Source organism: Pieris rapae, chromosome Z, assembly GCF_905147795.1.
Source record: "Pieris rapae chromosome Z, ilPieRapa1.1, whole genome shotgun sequence".
Taxonomy (NCBI): domain Eukaryota; kingdom Metazoa; phylum Arthropoda; class Insecta; order Lepidoptera; family Pieridae; genus Pieris; species Pieris rapae.
The window spans coordinates 10,788,838-10,801,102 of record NC_059534.1 but is presented as its reverse complement, the minus strand read 5'-3'; positions in this window follow the sequence as shown (position 1 = coordinate 10,801,102).

The following is a 12,265-nucleotide window of genomic DNA, read 5'->3' as shown; positions in this document are numbered from 1 at the left end:
GGATATTTTCTTGAAAAGGATGCAAGTCCGGGATATCAAGGGCCACTAATCTTTTAAGAATAGAAGTCTTCCTTCAGATCTCCATCCTTAATGTTTTGTTCTACTATTTTTGTTAACATTTTGGTCTTTTTATTAACCGGAATCATGATGATTACAATTATTTTTGACTTTTTGAGTTAGCGATATGTTATTGGACTGTACTTGGAAAATACAATAGATTTATTACACCACATTTTTCACCCCATCGCGCGCGATTTCTATACTGAGCCCACCAGCTTAAAGGGCCGAAACACACTTGGGATCCTTTAAGAATTTGTCTACCCCAAGTCTAAGTCCACTGAATGGTAGTTAAAAATTATAATAAGTAAAAAATTATAAGGCACAGTAATCAAGATTTAGAAATTTAGAATCAGCTAATTTGCAACATGAATGAAATAATACTTGGAAGTTTTTTGAACAAAAATGGCTGAAAGACGTGAAAGAATTATATGAATTTTCAGTATGAAATTTATTTGCTTTGAAAATTGTTTCCTTTGCCGTTTATTTATTAGTGTCATGGAGTCTAACGTTAGTTGGGAATGTTCCTTTAAGATAGCATTCAAGATAAACGCTTGTCTTATTCTGAGGATTTCGCATAATATATAAATTCAACAGTAGAACAGTGATTGGAATAGCGTACCTACGTTAAGAATTTGTGTGTAAATTACAGAAATAGATTTTTATTTTATTTTTTACTTATGTAACTGACGTATGTAAAAGACGTTGTGGTTTATGACATTTTCCTTTGAATTATTGTTATGTAGAGGGAGGGTAAACCTTGCTGAGCTTCTTGCCCGTTCTTCTCAGAACAAGGCCTCCTGGTAGTTTTGCGAACGGATGGCGTAGTTTTGCTCATTCGCGAATTTTGTCAACGTTTTTATATTCATAAGCGTGCTCTAAGACGCATCTAAATTAAATAAATGAATTTTGATTTGATTTGTGCTCCTTCTGCTTCCATGAGGTGACTTTTAACGTAACCTCTCATGTATAAATAAATATCAATTGTATTAAGGCATAATCAATCTGCAGTTCGCGTTGACCATTCATTCGCCTTAGATGACCTTTATCTTCAATTGCGCATTCCGTTGACAAACGTGCAAGGTTTGTATTTCACGTCAAATCTACCAAATTGAACACACAAATACTGCCACAACTCCCTACATTATTAAAAATAAATTTGACTGAGTTAAAATTAGTTGTTGTTTCACTTTTATTTAGCTCTAGCTAGTGAGCCGTCGTGCTAAGTGCTTACGTTTCACAACTCGTTTAAGTCCCGGCTATAAATAAAGCAGTTGCTTGCACAATTAATACATGTCCGTAGGAAAACGTTTTAAGGAATCAGGCAATGCCTTGATAAAAATATCAACGTATCTAACGTAGGTCCTTGCTAACTTGTTCGTACATAAATTTGTTTAATAATGTTTGATTGTAAAATTCAGATGATTTTTACAATTGGCTCATTAAATTGTTATTTTTTATTAGTGGCATTTTTAAAATGAATTTTAAACGGTTTTCTCTCCAAGTTACGAAAATGCAGCGGTCACTTTCAGAGTGGTTCAAATCGATTGACCTTGCAGCATGTAGAAGCTTAACGGAAAGCCAAGCAACGATTGTGAATTATAAATCACAAGTAAATGAAATGCTTCTGCATATTGCCATACTATGAAATATAAACTTATTTACTCGCATGTTTTGTAATGTATTTTGTATATATAACTCTGTATGAATATTTCAATGTCACTTTTGGTATCCTCACGTTAACTCGGTAGGCGCCTTGATACAACAAGTTTCAGGGTTCATTTGTTTAATTCAGACAGCTACCACTGTTATATTTTTCACACAATATGTATCTGTACCTTGTCTAAGTACGCTTTCTAACACAATGTTTAACACGGGTGGACCAAGGGAAGCTGAGAGCATACACGCTCTGCTTGCCGCTTTACTAATGATGTTTTTGTTAAAACTGTGCAATTTAGAAAATACTCGTACATGCGCACTGCGGTGACATATTGTTTTTCAGGATGGAGCTATTTATTATTATTATGTATTTTATTTGATCAGATAAAATAATCCACTATTATGTTAGTATAAACTTACAGACTAGTGCTAGTATACTTATATTTCTAAAAAGATAAACATAGAAACTTAAAAACCATAAAATCAAAGCTAATCAAAAATATTATTATTAGCTATTCAAAGGGGCAACGCTGCTAGTATCTTCGGAACCTTGCCTAAAGGGACTCCTTTTAATAATATTTTTTAATAATTAAATTTTAAGGTAAGTTATTAGATTTTTATGTATTAGGTGATGTAGTTGGGTTAAACTGAAAATATTTGTAATGATAATAAATCACCACTATGTTTTTAAGTTACGTTTAATAAATTGTTCTTTAAATAGATAAGTCTCATCAAAAATCATTTATTCATATAGGTAACATAATGTACACTTATGAACGTCAAAAAAAAGAAAAAAACTCATGAAGAAGTCTATGCATACACCAGTCGAACTGTACCGACAAGTGTACGCACAAGATGCCTCATGATAGGCGAAGACAGTCTGCCACAGTCTTCAAGACCATACACCAGATTATAAGAACTAGTGGACTTGTGGACTCATTTGTGCATAATATTATGTAAATGGAAAGAATCAATATCCCAAAACCACTTTATCCACTAAGCGAAATAACGGTTATTAAAAACACTCGTAAAACAAAAAGCTTTTTTTATTTATATTTATAAGGTACTACAGTGTAAGTATTCTACTAATGAGTTACCGATTATTCCGGCGAAACGCCTAAATTTTTCATTGTTTTTAGATTTAATTCAGAGTAAACCCTTTGTAAACGTTTCTCTCTTATATACATCAAACTCGCTCAATTGTTTTGAAACGAATGGCTGGAATTGAATTTTTTAAATTAAATTATGTTGTTCATGATATTTCAAAACATGTAAAATCTATATAAATGGCCATATTTGTTACAAAACGTTTCCGTTGATGTTGGTAATTCAAATTATTTGTTAAAATTTATATAGGCAGAAAATAATACGGCACAAATATAAGAGTCCTCCAACTTCGATTTTGTTCTCTTTGGAGTAGAAACTTTGGCCGGGGAGTTCAAGTGCTTATTAATTATTAAGTAGATTTAAGCAAACAAAACAAACAAACAAATCTTTATTCATATAGGTAAACAAGTACACTTATGAACGTCAAAAAAAAAATTGTGAATTTACATTTACTGCCAGTTCTCAAATCAAGGGTGTAGAACGGAAGACAAGAACTGGCAATAAACTCTCCGCCACTCTTTTTAATCGCCAAGTTTTTTTACACAACGTTTGTAAGGAGCTGCAACCATTATACCATGTTCCATATGACATCTTGAGTTATCAAGAATGATAAAATAAATAAAAACAAAGATTTGTCTTCTATCAGGAGGAGGCATGGTTAAATAGAAGCACGCACTTACATACCCGTTGGAACAACACGCAAATACGTAGTAGAAACTACTAATATCACCGCATACACGAATTCAAGTACGACCAGTCACCACAAGTAGCACCCGTTCATGAGTACGACGCATGGCCAGCCATCGCCCCTGGCCATATTTTAGGGAGAGAGACAACCCGACGCATGGGCGCCGCCACAAGCAAGCTAAGTTGGCACCTGGTAGATAGTACCGGTGACCCCAGAGCTGGTGATTTTCTCCTTCAACTAATAAGTATCGCAATAAAAGAGTACCGAGAGGTTTTTACGCCTGCTTTTTCTCTCGGCCTACACCTTCTGTCTTCTTTGCCGATGAGTAGGGATGCCTACAGGTTCGAATTGATTGACGTGGAATAAGTGATACCTAGATGATCTTATGTTGCAAAATAAACGTATTTTTTTTTATCTTTAATACAGCGCGTGCCACGTGGACCAAACTTTTTAAATGTATTTTAATTTTAATTATCATTAATTATTTCTATTATTACCTTGTAGGTTAAGAACATTGTAAATACATTAATTAAATAAATTTTATAGGATTTATTTATTATTTTGACTGATTGTTCAAAACATAATCTCCAGGCGTCGTTTCTCGATTGGATCCTTGAAAGTGTTATTTATAAATCACCAATGCTAATATTATTTCAAAGGTTCGACTAAGGTGCTTAGTGAGAGCGAACGTGATAAATGATGAAAAATTGTATTTATTTTACCTGATAACCTCATAAATCGTAACAATAATTATTCGTAATAATTTTAACACTGAGGTTTGCAGATTTCTCATAAAAATTCAAAGTAAATAAGTAAGTAAGTGAGTGTGTAAGTGAGGAAGTTAACATTTATACGATGATAAACAATAATAATAGTTTATTTGCAAGAATATTGTACAAAAATGTTATGGTACACTCTAAAGTTTGCATTACACATAATGGCGTGCAAATTTGTCTTAAAAGGTTTCCAACAACTAAGGTCTTTAGAAGTTACAATTACATTATCGATCATATTATTATTCAATTCTTATATTATTTTATCACTGAAATGTCACACTATAAAAATATATTATCATGTTATTTATTTTTTATGTTATTAAGTTAATATTAATTAAAAAGTTTCGCGCAAATAATTAATAATAATACATTTTATCAAAAAGTACGTAGTCGAAAAGTTCATTAAACTTAAAACACTATCGAGCAGTAATAGAATAAGGAATGATATATATATATCATTTATACGTTAAAGAACGTTCATAAAGATATAAATGAAGATGAAACGATATTGAATAACAAAAGAGCCTGACAATGAAATAAATTTTTGCATATTTTATGCTCGCATTCCTAGAGGAAGGTATGCATTATATTATTACTATTTTAAAATATAGTAATATACTAACCAGTAAACCGTATTCTAGTTTTCTTATTAATCAGTAGTTTTTATGAATCGTTAAAGAGAAGATCTTTAATCAAGACATATCACAATCAAAATAAATTAAGACATGCAATTAAGGAAGATATTTCTGTTTTGATGGTGATTTTTGCAACCCTTTTTTTTACGCTTGAGACTAAATATATATTTTATAGAAAAAAATACAATTGTAGAATTAATAGGGCGTGACTTTTTCTATAACTAAGGTTAATCTTTCTCTATGTAACATATTTAAAGTAATAACATCTCCTTTACGAAATAATCTCTGATCTTAGAATTTCCGATGACAGGTATAAAGATCGGATGACCCTTAATTGTGGCAGGTACACTGGTTGACGCGACACGATTTCTCGTTCAGTTTGACCCATCAAAAACAAATGAAACACGTTACATCTTTTTTGCCATATAATGGATGTTAGATATTAGTTATTAAATGGATTGTAGAATCCAGTAACATAGAGTATTACAAAAAACTTTAATGTCACCATATATTTGTTGACAACCCTTTTAAGTAAGAAATACCCGTGTCAGGGTTCCCAGCTCTTCCATAAACAAACTTAAATATCTCTCGCTCTCTCTCTCTGTCTATATATATATATATATTAAGCAGCCTATTTAATTTATTATAAATATAGTCTGTTTGCATATTGCGTCTGGCGAAGTCAGTCCTTACGGTTTTACCGACGACAACATCCCTATTTCTTTTTAAGACCAGCCTACTATCAAACGGGAGCGCTCTGTGTGTTTTTTAAAATAAGAAAATTTCTTTCTAATGTTCTCGGAATTCTGACAGTCAACTAACTTAATTAGCTGTTCACTGAACAGCAAAATGTGTTTAAATGTTGAAAATCTTTCAGGCTGCTAGTTAAATGGTTCCATTTGACTAGCGGCCTGAACGATATTCAGCAAGTTGATTAAACAGCTAGGCAAATAACTTGAATCGATGATGATGATTAACAGGATAGGCAAGTGCCTATTCTGTTAAGTTAATAATTCATATCTGTTTAGTTCTACTTTCTTCCACCTACACTAAAATATTAATATAGCGTCATATATTCCAAATTTGTATTAAAAATTGTATGGAAGAGTGTAGTAGGTATGTTTCACAATGTATGGATAAAGTACCAGTGACTTAACCAAAAATTCATAATAATTATGTTACAGGTCTACTAAGGTCCTCGAACCAGTCGATCTCGAGTGGAAGCAGTAAATCCAGCAACGAGAATCGCAAGTGGTCGCTGCCAACAAAGATCACAGATTTTCTTGGTAAGAACTTTTTTTTTTATTATGCTACGTGTTTTCGTAGTTATATGGTTACGTTTGTATCACGGTACGGAGTCATCCAGTTATCAGTATAGATCGGACATTATACAGTTTCGAAAAATACGTCGCTAATTACTACCTTGGTACGTATTATTGGTATTGTATGACCCTTGACACAGATCGACAATTATACTGTATGCAACAATAGCGAAATTTCAATATGCTTCTCATTAATAGCATAAGTAATACGACAATGAGCTGTCCACTACAGATAGGATTCAAAATCGATCGGCGCGACCTGCTGCTATTAAGAGTGAATTGTTTATTAACTTTTACTTTAAATATTTGTGAGTTGAATAAAACAGTCTTAAATTTAAAATTAAACCTGTGCGTGCACAAATGGTACCATTCAGATCTGATTAATCCATTGATGCACAGGGTTCGATCCCATGATTTGGGCCAAAATTGCAGGCTGATAATGCTATTGTGTATGGATTCTTCTTAATAATTGATTATAATATTTCATTTATTGTCTTAACTTACTTAGCCGGGCGACTTTCAACCCTTGTTATGCATTCACACCGCTAATTTTTCTTTGTGTACGAAGCTAAAACAAATAAGTAAATTATGAGATATACGAAAATACAGTTTTTAGCAATAACGTTTGGCGTTTATTGTCAATGTTATGGGCAGGAAAAATCAATTTCATTAAAAACATACGACTGAATGTACATCAAACTCATTCTCAATGGTTAATTAAAATATCATTAATTGTCAGCGTCATTTACGTATTAATGCGTATAATTTACAAATGACGATATTTACAAAAAATTGCATAACGTATTCTTCTAGTCTTACATAATTATTATTATATTGTGTTTAACCTTGTCATTATTTTTTGATATAAAATATGGCGTAAGGAACCTTTTTTATAGACCTAGGGGAAAGCGGGCGGGGGGTTACCTCACCTAATTTGGTTATTACCGTCTTGAATTTGCAAAGTGATTTTTGATACTATACGTATCTATAATCTTTGTCATTTTCTGATATCGGGCAAATCTTCTCATAATATACCAAACTGTTCGACTCCACTTATCATCAAATGTTTCTAGTATGAAAATCCGACATAAATAGTAGATATTTCTCAAAAATAATATAGCTATGACAACTAAAAATAGATACAAATTTGTTCAAGTTGAGTTAAAATAGAATGGTTTCCTTTGAACTTCAAGAAACGATTTTACAGTCGAATGCATCCTTAACTCAAGTATCTACTGCAACTCGCCATTAGCCATACTATGGGCTCTCGAGAGACCAAGTAATACCGAATAACGTCAGACACAGTGTACATTCTTGATCTGCGGGTTCTTAACCCACAAATATAATAAAAATATTCACAAAGTACAGGAGGCACTAGCTCGTTAAGAGGACAAACATGTGTTGAATTTTGACATCAGTCATAACTTTAGATTTGTTCACGGACTTTAGGTAAAGCCATAAAAGGTTATTGTGCTTTTCGACATCTCGCTGTTGTTTAATTATAATTGACTTTTTTGCTTATAGATTGATTAATTAAAGAAAATTAAATCATAAGTATATATAATTTCTTAGTATCATACTCAAATACATGTTAAAATAACACAAATCTGAAACCAGTGTACCTAAAAATGCATTTTAATATTAAATTGAGCAGGCTAATTTTGTACATGGGGATAAATCAAACCTTCCTGACTATTTTAAATCTGACAGCTGTCAGAAAACATAGACAGGAGTTGAATTGTTTGTTGAGTTAAAATGGATACTGTTAGCTGTATTGTTTCAATTTTCGAATATAAACTATGACAAGTGACTATTGTGTATCGTTTTACGGAGGCGGAAGTGCCAATTGTGTTTATAAATAGAAAATATTGATCTTCCGGTATTTTGGACCCAGACAGAGCTTGACTAAAGCAGAGCTTGATAGGGCGTTATACTAGAAGATTGTGAGCGTTACGAAAAGGTATACAAAAACTGGTTACAAATTTGTAAACTATGTGACTATGGAGTTACAGCCTATAACAGTGACTTGAGTTTTGGGCGATATCTGAAATTAGAATGATAAGTTATTGCGATAAACTCATCGAGCTTACCTATTAATATTTAACATATGGTTTTTGTTTCTATGACACGCTGACTATATGATTCTCCATATTAAAATGTAAAGCAAACATTATTGCAAATACGCGCTGCTATACCTACCAGTGGACCCATGATTGGTTCAGTTTCCGTTATGCATTTAGTGTTAAATATTTGTGTGGTCTATTTAAGTAAAATAAAAATATTTACTATGAAATTGCTGATGTAAATAATCGGAAAAAAGTTTAATTCTTCTTCAGTCACAGCTTAACCCATGTCCCTAAGTTAATAAATAGTTATACTTAATAAATAACTCATACATGAACTTTAACAAAAATAAGAAGTAAAGAGTGGTTTATCTTCTGGAGCCTGGTTGGTCGCACACTCAAATTAGTTATTACGCGTATTATACTGCTGAAAGTCAGCATTTGTTTTAAAATCTTTTAAATTTTTTTGTACATACAACAAGGCTTCAAGAATATATTGACCGGATAATGTCATAATATAAAGTTCCTTAAATTTAATAAATTGTATGTAACAAAACACCAGTTAATAATTATTGTCAATTAAGTAAACAAAATATAATAATCTGATTAAGTATATAAAGCAATGTGTGTAGGTGCTAATAGTATTTCGACTATAAAATATAATTTGTATTTGGCTATGAAATATCACTATAAATGATCCACTTCAAACAAATTAGTGTTGGTTGGCATAATAAATTGAATCACTAATTAGAAAAACATTTACGATAGATCTGCAAAATGAATTCAAAACAGATTACATTTTAAAAGCATTGAAATATTAGTAAATGAAGGTACAAATATGAACATTAAATGAATTATGAAACACCACGTTTCAACATAAATGTAAATTATAAACGTTTTGTTTTAATATTTCAGGTTAATAAGTTTTACTTTTGATCTTTGGAGTTCATATAGCGGGCATATATTTTTTGTTGAATGCTTTTGCGTCTCTTAAATATTTTATAGTAGGTTATGTAAGGTTAGTAGGCGATAAGAAGGGATGATGACCCAACCCTGCAAGTACTGGACCCGATCTCCCCTAGCTATTTGTAAACATCAGATGAGCCTCCTGCCCGTTTGCCCCCTGATCTATATAAAAAAAACAGTATCATATGTAATATGTATTTCCGGACTATTGTACAGTTGGAAATAGTTAAAAAAATAATATCCGAGTACGTTTTAGCAGACATCATAAGCGATGACCTATACAGGTTCCCAAATGTAATGTGTATGTATGTTTCAACAAATTTAATGTAAAAGTCATATCGAGACGTTTTTATTTCACGAACTATTTGTTATTGTTTTCCTACTATGTATATTTTGGTGTTATTGTTTTAATATCAGTATTTCAGTAGTCACGAGTTACTAATAGACGCTTAATTTTGCACTTAATGTACTAATAACGCATAATAAATTTGCAAAAAGTGGACATTGCAACTTATCAAAGTGAAAATGAAATTGCCAGCCGGATATTGAAAACATCATTGGAAAGTCAAGGGTAACCGGAAAGTAGGTATTTATAGTAACATCAATTACACGAGAGCGAAACTGTTTTACGATTTCAATAAACAAAATCGATATGATATTAAGTGTATAATATCGTTTTATAGATTGGCATGTGTTTTGTAGTTTCTGAATGAGTTTTCTAATGTTTTATGATAGATTAGATTTAGACGATGATTTGGTTAAAGCACCTACTCCAACATTGTTTAGAAACGCGGCATGTAACATTAAAGTAGCCTGTTGCATGCATTTTGAACGCCAACGATCGGAAATGGTACTTCAAGAAGTGTTTTATACGTTAAACGTTCGTCTATTGTTAAACAATATGGATATTTCAGCTCTTGGTTGTCAGCTATTTAGTAATAAGTGTATTAGGAAACAATTAATGTTTAAAGAACTTTATTTCTCATTACAAAACAGAAATATTTTATTTACATGAACAACTTAATATTAATATGTACATATTATATACGAGCGAGATACACCATTAACCAATTATTATGTGAATACTTCGTTTTCCTTAATTTTATGAGCCCGAATGTCATGGCAAGATTTAAAACTTTTTAATCACAATTAATGCCTAAAGAGAAGAGTGGGCCTAGTGGCAACAGCGGGTTTTCATCCCCGACGGCGTGTCCGACATAGAAGGCTGGTCACTTGCCTATAAGAACATACCTCACCGAGATATTGCTGGCTACGTCGCCATGGCTGCCTCTGGCGTCTCTGCGTCGCCAGAGTCGCCAAATCGCGTTGCCCATGCATTCAGTTATGTCTCGACACAAAAAATAAAAATCAAAACTAAATTAAAATAAAATAATTAATTTAATTATAAATATTATTTTATTAAATTAAATGTTAAAATCATTTTTTGTGTAAGATATGGATAATTAGGAGAGCCTTTCTAACAATTTCTTTCAGAATAACTAAGTAAAAAATCTGAGACAGAACTGAATGCATTGGCGACTCAGTCTGGCGACACTGGGAAGCCAGACGTAGCCATGGCCTCTCGCTGAGGCCTTCAGATCGAAATGATCACAAAACAGATACTGAGATCTGAGGTCTAGTCCTAAAAAAGAATATTTTGGAATATGAGACCGTCAAGTTATCACTTATTCCACGTCATTTGAACCTGTAGGCATCCCTACTCCTCGGCAAAGAAGACAGAGGGTGTAGGCCGAGTGAAAAAGCCGGCGTAAAAAATTCTCGGTACTCTTTAAAAAAAAAAGCAAGTCATCCAACAAAACTTATTTTAAAACAAATATAGCAAATTAATTAGAAGAAGCCTGCCCAGCACTAGTCCCAGGCCCTTAAAAAGGTACCACTGTTTTTATTTTTATAATTACAAGAGTTTTCTAAATGTCACGACACTGTCCATATCTATACGTGCCATAATTGCTTACTTTAAATTGTAATTTACTATATTAAATGGAAGTCTGTTAATAATTGTAATACACAAGTACACATTAGTTGTTTGTCCTAAAAATTAGTACAATCGTAAATATCTTGTTTGTTGAGAGAGTGCAGAAAATACTTAAATTACGTAAAGTAATCCGGTTTAGGAAACGGATTACTGCATCGGTCACCGGTTTCAGATTTTGGCTTAGCGTTCACATTTAAAAATTACGCCGAATTTTGTCGCCTGACTGTGAAGGCATCCACGCATCAATCACAATCAAGTGACTCGATCAATCATTCTTCTTACCTCCAGAGACCTAGTGCGACTGGCACTTAATATAAGAATTGTTTTACGGTGGCTTGTCATATTTAACATATGAGGTTTGTGGATTCATCATCTTTGTCAGCAACAGGCTGGCAATACATAGATTCTTACATAGTACATTTTGAGTATTGTTGGCTACTTGGGTATTGCTTGGTATTGCGGGTTTGGCCGTTAACCGAAATCGTGCGTGGATTTTTCTGTCTGCGAAATACACAAATTTCTATTGCGGCGAAGGAAAACACCGTAGCGAATATAGACCATATAATTGTAAGATTGAAAATAATATTTTACATATTATGGACACAAACACAGACGTTTATTTAGATATTGATTGACGTTTTGATATTATGCGTATGAAATGGGTTAGAATGGAAACTTTAAACCCAATTTATAGGTATCCTTGGATACGAAACATATATTTTGACTATATATACCTGCCTATAGTAGGCGATAAGGTTACTCATCGTTATCCTATTTGTCTCATTCAATTATTATGTGGTTAGGTAGTTATATGAACCATTAAAGCGATTTGGTAATCAATGTTATTACCAAGTAATCAGTGAGGCGGATCAATGTCTATTGTAAGAGGAATTTGATGGGTATTACTGAATTTATGATATGAAAGCTCAATTTATAGTTTTATGAAATATGAGCGGGATCGAGTCAATAGTCGAAAGTTAGCGGGACCTATGTTCT